Below are 16,134 nucleotides of genomic sequence, written 5' to 3' on the forward strand. Positions count from 1 at the left end.
ATGTAGCCTAGAGTAGCATGAGCTTTTTTGCTGCTGCATCACACTGTTTACTCGTGTTAAACTTGTGGTCTAAGACCCTTCGACCCTTTTCACATTTACTACTGGTAAGTCAGGTGTCTTCCACCTTATATTCGTATGGCTGGTTCTTCCTGCCTAAGTCTAGAACCTTATATTTGTCCCTACTGAAATTCATTTTGTTAGTTTTAACCCAGTTCTCCAATCTGTTAAGGTCATATTGAATCTTGATTCTGTCTTCAGTGGCATTGGCTCCCCCTCCCAGTTGGGCTCCCCCTCCCAGTTTGCAACAACAACATGACAATTCTATATATGAAGTGATACTTTGACTGGCACACCAGTTTTGCCTCCCTGCACATCCATGAACATCTTAGTTCACAGAGTTGGTCAGAGTGTGTTGCCACTAGGGCGATATAATCCACAAATGGGTGAGGAAAGAAGTTGAAGGATCCTGGAGCGCAGAAGCTGAGATGACCTTCACAAGAAAAGTGGGGTGGCGAGAGCTGAATGGGACTGGGGGCTGGCAGGAGCCCCTGGAGCAAATGAAGTGGGTGGAAGGTCAAGATGCCCAGGAGCCAGAGCGCTAGGAGTCTATAGGCACTGCAGAGTATGTTTATCTATGTGGGTGCAACATGAGGATCTTAAGCACATTCTTGAGATGCCCCCTAGTCAATGCTGCCATTGTCCTCTACTTTACATGCAGGCACAGGCCCGACTCTTGCTACCTCCGGCCCACGGCCTGAGGAATGCAGTATGCTTGGATTTGCCCTTTTTCAGTGCTGACTCTGGGATTTTCCAGGCATTAAACTTGCCATTTTGAGGCCAATCCCATTGCAGCAGGAGTAAGAAAGCCTAACTGACATTGCTGTAAATAAAGGACCCCAGCAGTTTATTTCCCTGCCCACACTCCTCCTGAGAGCAAGATCTAAGAGTACACTGCCTAGATCTCTATAACTGGGGGAACTGGCTGGCTAAGCTATCTGTGGTACCGTTTCTCACACCAACGGAAAAAGGGATGGTGCTGCCTGTAGTAGCCATTGTTGCCGGCACAATAACAATAATCTTGCTCTAGAAGGATAGGTAGAGATGCAGGAGGATGGGTGAAGTGGCACAGTTCATCTGCCTTTGAACAGTTGAGTAAGAAATCAGGGTTGTCACCAACTAAGTTATACTGAGAGTAGACCTATTAAAAGTAATGAACCTAAGTTAGTCACATCCATTGATTTCCATGGGTCTTCTCCGAGTAGAATTTGGATACAACCCACAGAAATGTACCTTTTCCCAAAGTAGATAAGCAGTGATGAACAAAGCTGCCTTCACCTGCAGTGGGCCCAGATAGTTCCAGTCATGCTGGTGTAAATGGCAAAGTGCTCCCAGGAAAAAAGTCTGCATCCCTCACAATGGGTTAAGACCTTCAGTGCTGTCGCACATGGAGTAGGGACAGTGTCTCGCAGCCACCTGTTTCTACAGTGCTGTATTATTTCCCCACAGAGACCATCGCTCTTCCTCAGCCAGCAGCTGAGCAAACACTCCCTGCTTTCCCAGGCTGCACCCAGCTGAGTAGAATGGAAAAGGGGGGTGGGAGCAGTAAGTTTGTCAGGAACCGCAAGTACTCAAGAGATGAAGCAGCCTTGATTTCTTCAGGGTCAGGCGTTGGCCTAGAACCTTCCATATTGTCCGGGAGCATATCTATGTGAACATAGGCTCTAGACTAGAGTATTGGATGATCCAAAGTCTGGGACTGGGAATTCAGAACAGGAGTCAAATAAGTGGTCCAAGCCACGTTAGCAATACAGAGGGAGAACAAGGGGCTGTGGAACAGACACTGAGGCATCAAGGGAGGTGGGTCAGAGAAGTCTGGTATACTTGGTATAATGTCCCAGATCAAGGTCTCACACCAAAGTGCTCAGACTGAAAAGTTTAAGCTCTACAAAGTGCTATTGAAGTTTATAGGCTGCTTGGTTTTTCCTGACACAGCGGAACAGTCAGTAAGTTTTGGTTAAAGGCTCTGCCATTATCAGGGTGGTGATATAGTGATCTGGTCCCCAGTTTCCAGAAACCAAGGATTGAGACTCATGATGCCTGACTATCTACATCTGGCTGGCATAGGCAATCATTGATTTCTTCCACCACCACCAAATTTTTCCTCCTTTAAAAGATGGCCTATGTCTCAGAGCTCCATAAGATGGTTCTCAAACAAACATTAGGGTAGTCACATGTCCTGCTTCATAGAAAATAGACTTCTATTTCAAAGAGTCTTCTAATTGAAGTGCTACCAGTCCATATCCAGTTTAAAGGTATACAGAACCCTAAGCAGGCAAAATGAGCAGGAGGGGGCTTGAAGTTACACATTTAGCACCTGGATGGCAAACTGAACAGGCAAACTTGGTCACAGTCAGTCACTTGGTCACAGTCAGTGTTCCTCACAATGGTGAATGAGATGTATTTCTATTTAAATACAGCAACTACTTCTAAATGTGTCCCTAAATCTATAAATTAGATTTTGCATATTGTCCTCTTCTTTTTAAAATCTTTTTAAAACAAAGAAAAGCTTAATATTGTGAGATACCATAACATTGTAACAGGTGGCTTGGCAGCAAAGCATACATTGAGCTGGTGGGTATCAGGCAGCAATGACTGAAAAGGGCAAAGTGTAATCTATAAGGCATATGTTTGTGTCTGGTAATGATGGCAGGGCAGACCCAGGACATTTTGCTTCTTGAAGTTTAGCAGCACATAGCAACACCAACCAGGTGCATACAGTACCCAGGGCTATTCAAGATATTTTGAAGCTGAGACAGAAAATCTGACAAAATCCTCTTGTCTACTTAGCAGTAAGTAATCACTAAAGATCAAAATTAAATAAATAACTACTTTCTGCCTTTTCCCAACACCCCAAAATGAGCTGCCTAAGGCAGATTCCTCTCTCTCCCTAATGTTAGAGCTAGCCCTGGCTTACCACCTAGGTACATGCGCTGGGCAGAATGGCCACGCCATAGTCAGAAAGCCAGCCTGTAATTGTGGTTGTGAGGCAGGGGATTATACGCATTTGGCTTTGGCAGAGGGGCAAAATAGTAGGCCGCTGTATTGGAGCAGCAAACCAGGATTGGTTTCTGGTGGAAACAGCTGAAGTTGAGCTGAGCAGCGGCAAGACCGAATGGCAGCGTCTTTCCCTGCCCTTGTCTTGCTGTGTTTTCTGCACGTCTCCTTGTGTGTTGTTGGCTCTAGGGTATTTTTAGCTGCTCTCTTCTCTCTACAGGTCCACTGCACGCCTCTCGACTGACTCAGTGGCACCAAAATCCCAGTCCCTGGAATTGGACTTAGCTCATCTTACAGCTCTGTTTCCTTGTGTGTGAGACGTGCCAAACTGTAGGGCAGCAGCATACAGGACTGCCAGCAGGGGTGGATGAGAAGGAACTATGCCGTGAGCAGGGGGGATGGGCATTATGAATGAGAGGGCTGCACCCTCAGTGCTAAGCTCCAACTATGCTCTGGCCATTGCAGCTGCACTTTGAAGGGAAAGGGCTTGGGTGCTTTTGCCCTGAGTCACTAAGGGAGGGGTTATTTAACTGCCCATGGAAGCATGGAGAGTCAAGGCTCCACATACTTGCTTAAAAGGCCTCCTCAGCTTGACTTGCAGTCTCACTCTTATCCTCACACTAAAGAAGTTGGGAAAATCAGTAGGCCCAGTAGGTGAAAAACTGTCACGCAACTTTGCAGGTTTACTCAACCCTGGAGGCAAAGCAGTCAAGAATCTCAATTTCACTTTGATCATATGTCTATTTACTTTTTTTTTTACACTTGGCAAAGGAAAGCTGGAAAACAAAAAACAAAAATATTCATTTTTTAACTGAATTCCCCTTTCAACCCAATCTTATGGTTGGACTAAACAATTACACATGTAGCTACCCAGAGATATGAATTCTGGAAAACTGAATTTCCCACTGAAAATCAGAATCAGAATTATGTAGTAACAGGAATGAGAATTTCCCCCTCTCGAAATTTCACAGTGTCAAAAATTATTCAGTCAATACCATTGTGGGGTGGGGTGGGGATGCTATCTGAAATAGTTTCCATCAAAATACTTTACAACTGTAATCCCAGAGAAGGAATGAAAATACCCTCTGATTTAGCCAATATGATTATGACATCACTGGTCTGTTCCTCCAACTATTGCTTATCAGTCTACACTGGTGATGGATCACTAATGCAGCACCTGTGAGTTCCAGTGTACTTTCCAGTAGCTCCTATGCTGCCCCTCAAAAATCTACTGTAAGTGGCTGTATTCTTTCTGCCCGGTTCCTGTTTGCATTGGCTCAGCCTGTGCCATATCGCAACAGAAGCCATTTCTTGTTTGGCATCAGTGGCACTTCCTTAAAATTCCAAATGCACCTGCTGACCAAAAGGATTAGTAACCCCTGGACTATAGCTATAGAGTTCAGTTTTCACCCTCTCCCATGCTAGAAACGTCCTTACTGGGCAGGCCCCAAAGTTTTATCACAAAGTGATAAAGTTCAAGTTTTTGTGAAAGATGGAGGATCAAGTGTTGCTGAGCTCGACTTGTTGCCTCTCTCCTTCCTTTCTTGAGCAATCTGTGGCCACTTTGGAGGACACAAAAATCCTGTCTTAGCACAGCAGATCTAGTGTGGATGTGGAGATTACAGCCCTTATTATGTGTGGGAGATTGGGGGCCACTGAGGACTGTTCCACACCCCCATCTCAAGAGACTGAAGGAATGCACAGAAAGTGGGTGGGTGGGTGGAGAACTCAAGGCGGGAACAGCATCCAGCAGGAGGGAGTGTTAGATCTGAGGAAAGAAGAGGCCGGAAAGTGTTGTCTGTTGCTGAGGGAATTCCCCCTGGTTGCTGGGGGAGGGAGGCAAGAGATGGGATCAATAGTTGCCTTGCCTCTGAAGTGTGAGGAATGGGGGGTGGGTTGAGGTTCCTTTCACTTCTTTTAGGTCATTTTAGTTACAGCCCCAAAAGAGGCATCAGGCAATTTTAAGAAAGAAAGAAAAAGTATTTTGGCACTTTAAAGATTAACAAGTATATTATGGCATAAACCTTTGTGGATTCAAGCCGACTTCATCAGATGCCTTGAAGTGAAATCTTATTTGGCATGTAAGGAAAAAGAAAATTGTAAGGTGAGAGTTGAATGGCAATGGGATGCAAAAATTACAGCCAGAGATAATTAGAATTTAAACATATGTTTACATAGGCACACATTTTACAGTAGCAGATTAAGTTATTGCCAATCATCTCAGCAATACTGACTGAACAAACACCTTTAGTGGGGCAGGGAATCATTCACAAGAAACAGACATAGATAGTAAATATATACTGGTATTAACAAGCCAATTAACATATATAATTTATTCCCAGTCCTCTAAAAAAATGAGGTGCCATCTGCCCTGAAATCCTTGCTCTTTAATCCTAACTGTGACAGGCTGCAGTTGTTTGATGGAGGAAGTGCACTCTGTGCATGCTTATTCTGCACAAATTCCAAGGCTCAGCCTACTAGAGCTGACCTGTCCATAAATTAAGGTTTGCTCTCTAACTCCAACCAACCCATTCTCTCCCGAGTCACTACTTCTAAGTGGAGGAAAAGATTTAAATAGTGCGTTCTTTAGATAGCAAGAATTTTTCTGTCTTTCCAATTTTACTTGTAGTTCCATAGTTGTGCTGTTTACTTTGTTAGTGTCTATAAACTATAACTGCTGATGTACCTTGAGTAGTTTTTAATTAAAGTATGGTAGGAATCTGGTTGGAAATGTGAATTTAAAGTGTAAAAGGTAAAGGGACCCCTGACCATTAGGTCCAGTCGTGGCCGACTCTGGGGTTGTGGCGCTCATCTCGCTTTATTGGCCGAGGGAGCCAGCGGGCAGCTTCCGGGTCATGTGGCCAGCATGACTAAGCCGCTTCTGGTGAACCAGAGCAGTGCACGGAAACGCCATTTACCTTCCCACCATTTATCTACTTGCACTTTATCTACTTGCACTTTGATGTGCTTTCGAACTGCTAGGTTGGCAGGAGCAGGGACCAAGCAACGGGAGCTCACGCAGTTGAGGGGATTCGAACCGCTGACCTTCTGATTGGCAAGTCCTAGGCGTTAACACAAATTGTTGGGAAAGTGATATATGAAGGCTCTTTCAGGAAGTCTTTCATGTACTCCTGGTAACCTCCTACTCTGCTGACAGTGAATATTATATCACACAGCTGAAGTTAAAAGGTGTGAAAATCACAAGGAAATACAGTGTAGAATTCTTTAATTAACATGCAGTTGCCACAGCTTCTCCTCAACTGCCATGATTTTCTGTTACAAGCACCAATTAAATCCTTGTCCCAAGAAAACTCCATGAAACCCCTCACACAGCACAAGCAGCTGTCAATGACTGTATGGTTGAGAAGCTGAGGGAGAGAGGCCTCTTATAGCCCAAATGCTCTTTACCAATTTAAGGTGGTTTTAACCCAGGAGCTGTGTACTGATGCAGCCAGTGACATTTGGCTGTAAATGGTTAAAATCAGCCTTGACCGTTGGACTCCTCTGTCATGCGGTCATGGAGAGTAGTGTGTGGGCAGCGAGCAGGCAACATAAGCCAGAGTTACTATATTCAGAAAAGATATATAGAAACAGAACAAAGAACCTCCACTTCTCTCATATGCTTACATTGAAAAAATTTTTTTTTAAAAAACATACCTTTGAATGACTGATAATGGCCATTTGAATGCATAGGTTGCTTTGAAATGGTCATAGGAACACATACCAGTTTTCCAAATTGCTATTAGAATTCCCAGGCCTTCTCTCTCTCTCTCTCTCTCTCTCTCTCTCTCTCTCTCTCTCTCTCACACACACACACACACACACACACACCCTGACCCATTCCACATATTTCTGTGGTGCGACTGTGGCAGTGAAAATAATTACAAAAGCAAAGACACAACATCAGTGGGGCCTTTTCACTTTGTCAGGTGACCATGCCTCCTTAATCACAGCTCTCCCTCTCTGACTTTCTCTTCCTGTTGATCTCTTTCTAGGTTGTCAACAAATTCTGCACCCTCTACCTTTAGTTGATCTGAAGAGCAGAGGTTTTCTTCTCCTCTGCTGCCATTCAGAACAGCTGGTGGGCAGATGGGAGCACTCTAGAATCACTAGCTTGTAGAGTTGGGAGGGACCCTGAGGGCCATCTAGTCCAACCCCCTGCAAAGCAGGAATGCCAACTAAAGCATCCATGACAGAGGCCCATCCAACCTCTGCTTACAAACCTCCAGTGGAGAGTCCACCACCTAATGATGACCAATCACTGTGGAAACCTCAGAACAGAGTGCCCCTTCCTGTTTTATGAAGCGTCCCAACTGCTTCTCAGTGTTTCTGAAAGGCGACAGCGAAGGAAGAGCTCATACTGAAGGGAAGTTCTCCTTCTCCACGATCTGACTTCTCCTAGCTTTCCTGGCAGTAACCTACCATGAAACTGAGGACACTGCACATCACTTAGGCCCCCAGGGCTACTGACACACTACACAGATAGCAAGGGTTACAGTGATGCACCAGGCGACAAATGCACACCCTTGCAAAGAGCACACATTCACATATGGAAGCTTCCATAAGCACACACTGTAATAATACATATTCAATTGCATGTTCTGAACCACATATCATTCACATGTAACGTTATAAACCACACCCCCATGTTTTGAACAATAAATGAAGTTATCAATGACAAAAACATAGGTCCAACTCAACTGTGTGTATTAAGCAAATACATATTAATTTTTCATGCACAATGCCATTGAAAATGCATGAACCCATTTCATTTACTCAAAACCCAAACCAACTACAAGCAAAGGGAATTTTTACAAGCATGCATCAGAACAGCAGGTGCTATTCAAGTTCCTGGCACTGGTGGCATAGTCAGCAAGACATCCTGTGGTCAGCTTATCTCTTTTTCTACTTTGTTCTACTAGTGTCCATTATCTCTGAGATGTGTGACTTTACTGGTCAGCCAGTACACACTATAATCTCATAATCATATATCAAGGCAATTATCATTTTATTTTCTACTTGGTACCATTGCTAGTTGAACCACTGTCGCATCACAGGATTTCCTGTGCTGTCACGATGCTATGCTCTATAAACCAAAAGTTTAGCTTAGTCTTACACAATTGCTATCACTGGAGCATCTGATCAAAACATATACATGGAAAGTCCTCTCGTCAAATCCCTCCACAAACACTTTTAAAAGTGTTGTGCAAAACACCAGTCTCCCAGCCTCAGCCACTCATCTGCAGCTCCTTAGAAAATGATACTAGGGCTCCTCAGAAGGTTGTTGTAAGAACTATAGAGATAGCACTACATGAATGCTACGTAGTACAGGAGGATGGCATCTTACACACTTTTAACTTGCGCAATTTCAACCATACAACTACAAGGTTGAAGGCTTGCTTGTTTAAATCCTGCAAGTTCAATGCAAGCAAGGTTTTTCTGGTATGGAAAGAGCTTTTAAGCTCTCCGCCTTGCTTGGGGTGGGGGGCAAGGTTCACTCAGCATGCGGCCTCTGGGATGCCACTGCTGTCACCTGGAGTGCAGCAGCTGGAGGAACAGACCAGGGATATTATAACCTTCTCAGCCAATGGAGGGATGGGGAGGATTCAGTCTCTCCTGTTGCCAGGCAAATTTTAGAAACAGCAGCAATCCTTGCTCCTCTGTTTATTGAGTATGTAATTGATGCAATGATGGGACTGACAGTGAAATCTGATCGTTTGAAGAAATCTTCATTGTAAAGAAGTGTATGTGGGATACTTTCCATCTTGTTTACCTGTGTCCCATATTACCTCAAGCTGCCTCCATCAACTATATTTGAAATTCTGTCACATTTCTGACTGTGGAACTCAAATCTTCAGGTGTCTGGATTTCAGTGAGCAAACATTTAACACCTAAGGAAGGCTATTACTTGCTGTCTTAGAAGTTTTTGTTCAGCCACTCTGGAACTTCGTTGCTGTGGGCAGGATGCTGTTATCAGAAGGCCACAGTGACAATACAGTCCTCTTTGGCATATTTCACTATTAAATCCAAATTGTTGCATGTGCCACTCTTACTTGTCAATGGCTGGCATGTGGGTTTGCACTGTAGAGATGCAGAAGTAGAGAGTTGTCTTATCTGCATTTATGGCCCATGGTGACTTGTAGTTCTGCACCCAAAGTCTAGGCTGCGTGTCACTTATTTATTTACTGCATTTATATCCCACCTTTTTCTCGAAGAAGCTCAAGGTGGTGTACATTGTTCTCTATGCTTCATTTAATCCCTACAACAACCCTGTAAGGTAGGTTAAGCTGAGAAGCAGTGATTGGCCCAAGGTCACCCGGTGAGCTTTATGGCTGAGTGGGGATTTGAAGCCTAGTCTCCCAGGTTGTAGTCCAACACTTTAACCGCCACACCACTGCACTTCATTCCCCACCCCTATCTCGGCACTGTAGACATAACCTTGCCACTGTGTGCAACTGTCCCTCTGAGTAATATCCTATTGTAGATTCCCCAAGTCTGTGATTTCTCAGCTTATAAGAACAACTCGTTCCTTTTGCTGGAGTTATTTGAGAACATTATTCTTCTCTCCAAGCCCGACTAACCAGCCTGAACTCCAGAGGAGCCAGGAATTAAACTGCCATGCTGTGTTTAAAAACTGTTGAAATCCCTGGCCGTTATCCCTGGAAGGCATGGAGACAAGTTTTGTAGCCAGGTTGTATTTCCTTTTAACATGTAATTGGGCCTTTGAACTCTCACACAACCGCCCAGCCATGGACTGGCCTGACCAGTTTATACTCAGAGGGTCATTGTTCTGAGTCATTAAGAGATATCTCCGGGCCTGGCTCACTACCCACCCACATCCTGCCATACAAAAGAGGGCAGAGCATAAACAAAGGCACCCTCTTAATGGAACAACTGTGTGACATTAAAGAGCCAAATGTTTCAAACACAGTACCTGCTGCCTTCGGTCACAGAGGTGAAACACAACGTCTGGCCACATTCGGCTTTTGCAATACGTGCATATTTATAGGATGAGTTCAGCTTCCAGTATCTGGAGCAGAGCTGAGCTGGGGTATCAGAAATCGGCTATGCAATTTCTGCACATGCAGAATGTTGCTGACAGCCTCTGCTATACAACCCCACCTCTAGCAGAGAAATGACTGACCAGGCAAACTTGATGGGAAAACAAACTCACATCTCATTCCATTATCAATTCTGTTCATGCAGAACCCTATTGTCTGTGCCGTCCCCCGCCCTTCATGGGCTTATCTGAGGAGGCAGGTATGAACGTATGAAGGGGCATCATACTGAATCCAACCACCAGCCCTTCTAGACCAGTATTGCCTCCTCTGAAAGACAGCAGTTCTCCAAAGTCTTCCTGCAGATATCTGTACCAGCTACAGATCTGGGATCCTCTAAATGGAAGATGTCACAGACTGAAACTGGGACCTCCTGCCAGCAAAATACTATATATGTTGTACCACTGTGCCATGGTCCCTCTACATGGAAGAGGAGGGGATAAAGTGGGCTCCTCTGTCTTCTTTCAGTTACTTACAACATGTTACCATTAGCAGAGAATCCCCCTGAAATGTCTACCTGAGAAACTTCTTTTCACCCTGTACTTAAAAACTGACCTCATTTATATCATCACCTTCTTCTGCCCATTCTTGAAAGCAAGGCATTGGACATATAAAATTAAGATTAGGACAAAAGCAGAGTAGATCTAACTCTGTGACCTCTGCAACCTGAGTCTTTCTAACCAGGAACATTTCAGAAGTGATTCAGAGAACCCCAGGCCACTAAGCTGAGTCTCAGGATTTACAACGAAGCAACTTGCATGCACAGCAGACTGGAGTCTAAGGGCAAAGGTATCCCTACCATTGTGCAATCTTTATTGTCACTTTGGTTTTAGTCTGCTGAGCTACCCCAAAATACTTTTCACTGATGCAAAAACCTGATGAAATCAAAGGGTCCTGATCTATCTAGAAGTAGTCATAGCCTATCCAATTAAACCTAATGGAACAAGAAAGTAAGAACTATCCCCACTCAGTCCATTTAGCAATAATAAAACTAGACACCCTCCACCCCTGCTTAATACAGTGGTACCTCGGGTTAAGAACTTAATTCGTTCTGGAGGTCCGTTCTTAACCTGAAACTGTTCTTAACCTGAAGTACCACTTTAGCTAATGGGGCCTCCCGCTGCCGCCGCGCCACCACTGTACAATTTATGTTCTCATCCTGAAGCAAAGTTCTTAACCTGAGGTACTATTTCTGGATTAGCGGAGTCTGTAACCTGAAGCATCTGAAACCTGAAGCGTATGTAACCCGAGGTACCACTGTAGTCTAACTGGCTACAGTGGCAGACTTTGGGCTTTAAAATTTAAGCGGTGCCCTGTGTGAGGCCAAAATTCACTACCACCAAACCACCTCTTGCCTTCTGTTGCTCATCACTGTTGCAGCAAAGCCTGTGGTGTCCTCTTGGCTCAGTGCCCAGTGAGGGCAAACCAGTTGCACTCCCCTAAATCCACCTCTGCTGGCTAGAGCATGGATTAGCAAATATGCACCCACATATGCACACATGGTCATTTGCAATGGCTCCCTATAATATATTGGGACCTTTCTTAGGTTATCCAACACTACACCAAATATTTTAGCCACTTCAAGTTGTTAGTTGGGCTCTTGTGTCTTTGCGCTCAGTGTCATACTTCTTGTACCTAAAAGATTATAATAGTAAAACAGGTCTCACCTTGCGGAAAGAGTGACAACTTTCTGGGTATCAAACTGTGTCTGCAGCTTTTTGGAGTTGCACAATCTATAGACTGGCCCTTCTCAGTATAGTCATACCTCAGGATAAATATGCTTCAGGATAAGTATTTTTGGGTTGCGCTCCATGGTGACCCAGAAGTAACGGAGCGCATTACTTCTGGTTTCGCCACTTGCGCATGCACAGACGGTCAAAATGATGCCACGCGCATGCGCAGAAGCAGCGAAACGCAACCCACGCACGCACAGATGTGCAGTCGCTTCTTACGTTCTATTCAGGATGCAAACAGGGCTCCAGAACGGATCCCGTTCGCATCCCGAGGTACCACTGTATTTTCCTGTGTCATTAGAAACCTTGAATTAAGTCCATGGGAATTAAGTGTAGCTGAGACCTCCTGAAATGATGAGCTGGTTGTTGGATCAAACAAAAACAACAGAGACTTGGACTGGTTAAGTGTTCCTAAACCAGGGATTTCATCTTACATAGCTAGAAATTCCAAGCAAAGTATGACATTTTCATACACATTAATGTGTTGCATAGAACAGTTATAATTTTGCAACCTTAACATGGTGTTGGACAGAGGATTGTGTTGAAGACAACTGAAGAATGTCTGGGAAGGGTACTTCACATGTTGCAGCTTTAAGATGTACAGTTATACACCATCTTCAGCTTGCTCACAGTTTTGTGACATTTTAGTTAGCCCTCATAAATTTATTCCTCTACGGTGATTTTGGTATTCCTCCCACCCATTGATCAACATGGCTACCTACATCTAAAGCTGTAATACCTGATGCCCATATGCAGTTTTTTAAACTCCAAGGAAATATACCAGGGCAGTCTGCCAAGGGTTTTGTATGCTCTTAATTGCTACAGTTTTAGCAGGTACACAACAAAGGTCTAAAACATGTACCAATTAAAATCACAATAAGCAAAGCAGCCCTCAGAGAGGAAGGGGGAAGGAGATTGTGGGGAAGGCAAAGTAGGAAGCCTTCTGTCTTTTACTGGGCTACCTTAAGTGAATGATTTTATAAACCCAAAGGCTTGCACATTCCCCAGTAATACTATCTGCATTTCTTGCAAATGATCAGCCTCTCCTTCCCTGGGGTCAGCCCAGCAACAGGACAAACACCTTCCCCACCTCCCAGTGCTTTGTCAGCAGGTGGGACATCTAGGATGGAATTGGAGGGCTGATCATCTGCATCTGTCATTCTTGTCCATTCCTGCTCTCTGTGTGATTCAAATGGCTGGGCTTTATCTGGCAAACAGATGAATGACTAGGAAGGAATGTTTATGGGTGAGGGGAGATAAGCAACTGCATTCTCCAACCTTGCCCAGACCTGCTGAGAACTAGTGGCCAAATCCTCTCTCACCTGCCAGCAACTCAGTAATGTTTCCAATTCAAATACAGCAGCCTTTTAGTTTGAGCAATGAAAGAATGCATTTATTCCATCACACCTTTGTCCCTGGTGTAAGAATCTTGCATTTGCACTCCACAGAGTAGAGAACCCATGCAACACCACAAGCTACGCACAAAGGCTCATTTTCCTCACAATGTGTCAGGCAACAACTCCCTTCTTTAGGACAAAGACCAATGAAGTCCATAATACGAAAAGCAATTTCACAAATGCTGCTTAAAGCACTTTTGAATCTTGCTCGCACTGTATGAAAGTCAAAAATACATTTTTAAATGTGCCGGTATCAGGCTTTTTAATCAATTTACAGCCATACAGGAAGGTGGGTTTCAAATCACATTTCAAACTTCCTGCATCTTTCCAAAGAGATTTATAATAATAATAATAATAATAATAATAATAATAATAATAATAATAATTTATTTTTCCCCGCCCATCTGGCTGAGTTTCCCCAGCCACTCTGGGCGGCTCCCAATCAGTGGCGTAGCGTGGGTTGTCAGCACCCGGGGCAAGGCAAGTAATTTGCGCCCCCTAACCCATGGATTTGCGCCCCCTAACCCATGGATTTGCCCTAACCCCAGATGTTGCGCCCGGTGCGGCCGGCCCCCCCTGCACCCCCCACGCTACGCCACTGCTCCCAATCAAGTGTTAAAAACAATACAGCATCAAGTATTAAAAACTTCCCTAAACAGGGCTGCCTTCAGATGTCTTTTAAAGATAGGATAGCTCCTTATTTCCTTCACATCTGAAGGGAGGGCGTTCCACAGGGCGGGCGCCACTACTGAAAAGGCCCTCTGTCTGGTTCCCTGTAACCTGACTTCTCGCAATGAGGGAACTGCCAGAAGGCCCTCGGCGCTGGATCTCAGTGTCCGGGCTGAACGATGGGGGTGGAGACGCTCCTTCAGGTACCGTATACAGGACCGAGGCCGTTTAGGGCTTTAAAGGTCAGCACCAACACTTTAAATTGTGCTCAGAAACGTACTGGGAGCCAATGCAGATCTCTCAGGACCGGTGTTATGTGGTCCCAGCGGCCACTCCCAGTCACCAGTCTAGCTGCCACATTCTAGATTAATTGCAGTTTCCGGGTCACCTTCAAAGGTAGCCCCACATACAGCGCATTGCAGTAGTCCAAGTGGGAGATAACTAGAGCATGCCCCACTCTGGCAAGACAGTCCGCAGGCAGGTAGGGTCTCAGCCTGCGTACCAGGTGGAGCTGGTAGACAGCTGCCCTGGACACAGAATTAACCTGCGCCTCCATGGACAGCTGTGAGTCCAAAATGACTCCCAGGCTACGCACCTGGTCCTTCAGGGGCACAGTTACCCCATTCAGGACTAGGGAGTCCCCCACACCCGCCTGCCCCTGTCTTGTACTTCTGTCTTGTCAGGATTCAACCTCAATCTGTTAGCCGCCATCCATCCTCCAACCGCCTCCAGGCACTCACACAGGACCTTTACTGCCTTCACTGGTTCTGATTTAAAAGAGAGTTAGAACTGGGTGTCATCTGCATACTGATGAACACTCAGCCCAAACCCCCTGATGATCTCTCCCAGCGGCTTCATATAGAAATTAAAAAGCATGGGGGAGAGGACGGAACCCTGAGGCACCCCAAAAGTGAGAGCCCAGGGGTCTGAGCACTCATTCCCCAACACCACTTTCTGGACACGGCCAAGGAGGAAGGAGCGGAACCACTGTATGACAGTGCCCCCAGCTCCCAGCCCCTCTAGCCGGTCCAGAAGGATGTTATGGTTGATGGTGTCAAAGGCCGCTGAGAGATCCAGCAGAACTAGGAAACAGCTCTCATCTTTGTCCCTAGCCTACCGGAGATCATCTACCAGTGCGACCAAGGCAGTTTCAGTCCCACGGTGAGGCCTGAATCCCAATTGGAAGGGATCCAAATGGTCCGCATCCTCCAGGCGTACTTGGAGTTGTTCAGCAACCACCCACTCAATCACCTTGCCCAAGAATGGAAGATTTGATACTGGGCGATAGTTGGCCATTATGGCCAGGTCTAAAGATGCTTTTTAAAGAAGCGGTTTAATGACCGCCTCTTTCAGTGGGTCTGGGAAGGCTCCCTCGCAGAGGGAAGCATTCACACCCCCCCCCCACGGAGCCCATCTCCCAGCCCTTCCCAGCTTGCTTTTATCAGCCAGGATGGACAAGGATCAAGAAGACAGGTGGTTGGTTTCACTTGTCCAAGCAGCCTGTCCACATCCTCGGAGGTAACAGATTGAAACTGATCACATATAACATGACTAGACAGGATAGGTGTGTGGCATGGCTCTTTCCTACTTCCCCCTCCATTTGCACAACTGCAAGCATCAGTGGCATCATCAACCCTTGCTGGACTCCAGTGAAATTGACAAGGTCTACTTAGTGGTTGCTGATGTGCACCAGCACTGTTGTTCACATATTCGTCTTTTTTCAAGGAAAGACACAGGCATATTATGGCTTCAGTCCTATACCCATGGAAAACAAGGGAACTTGGTTCTGCATCTATAGGATTGCACTCTAAGGTTTCCCCTTGAACTTGCCAGTTCCACTGATAAGTTACATTAGCCTTTGCCAACCTGGTGCTATGAACTTTCAGCATCCCTAACTATTGGCAGTGCTGGCTGGGGCTGATGGGAGACGTAGTCCTGGATGGTACAACATTGGCAAAGGGAGAGTCACAGATGGTCAAAATGAGAATACCTTTTCTCTAACTTTGTCAGTTTCTCTAGACTAGAGGGAGGTGGCAAACAAAATCCTACTGAGATGGGAAGAGTGCAGAAAGAGAAGGGGGGAAATTTCACATTATCACCAGCCACACTGTGCTGTTATTGTGTCTGTGTCTAGTCACAGGGCAATGTGGGCCACTATCCAAAGCAGGCAAGTCGGGGAGTGTCAACTCCTGCAATAGCTAGAGTGGGAGAGAGGCATTTAAA

The 16,134-nt window shown here is 45.4% G+C and overlaps 1 protein-coding gene across 1 annotated transcript in view; it reads right to left on the minus strand.

The window, feature by feature from the left end:
- Positions 1–6,699: 6,699 nt before the first annotated feature.
- Positions 6,700–16,134, minus strand: part of LOC310757929 (uncharacterized protein) — a 32,761-nt gene continuing 23,326 nt past the window's right edge. The window contains exons 4-6 of the transcript XR_014545577.1: positions 12,123–12,204; positions 11,780–11,861; positions 6,700–9,135 (exon numbers count right to left, since the gene is read on the minus strand). The gene's annotated coding sequence lies outside the window, so the exon portion shown is untranslated. The remainder of the gene's footprint in view (positions 9,136–11,779; positions 11,862–12,122; positions 12,205–16,134) is intronic.

Source organism: Podarcis filfolensis (genome assembly GCF_964270895.1).
Source record: "Podarcis filfolensis genome assembly, chromosome: 2".
Classification (NCBI taxonomy): domain Eukaryota; kingdom Metazoa; phylum Chordata; class Lepidosauria; order Squamata; family Lacertidae; genus Podarcis; species Podarcis filfolensis.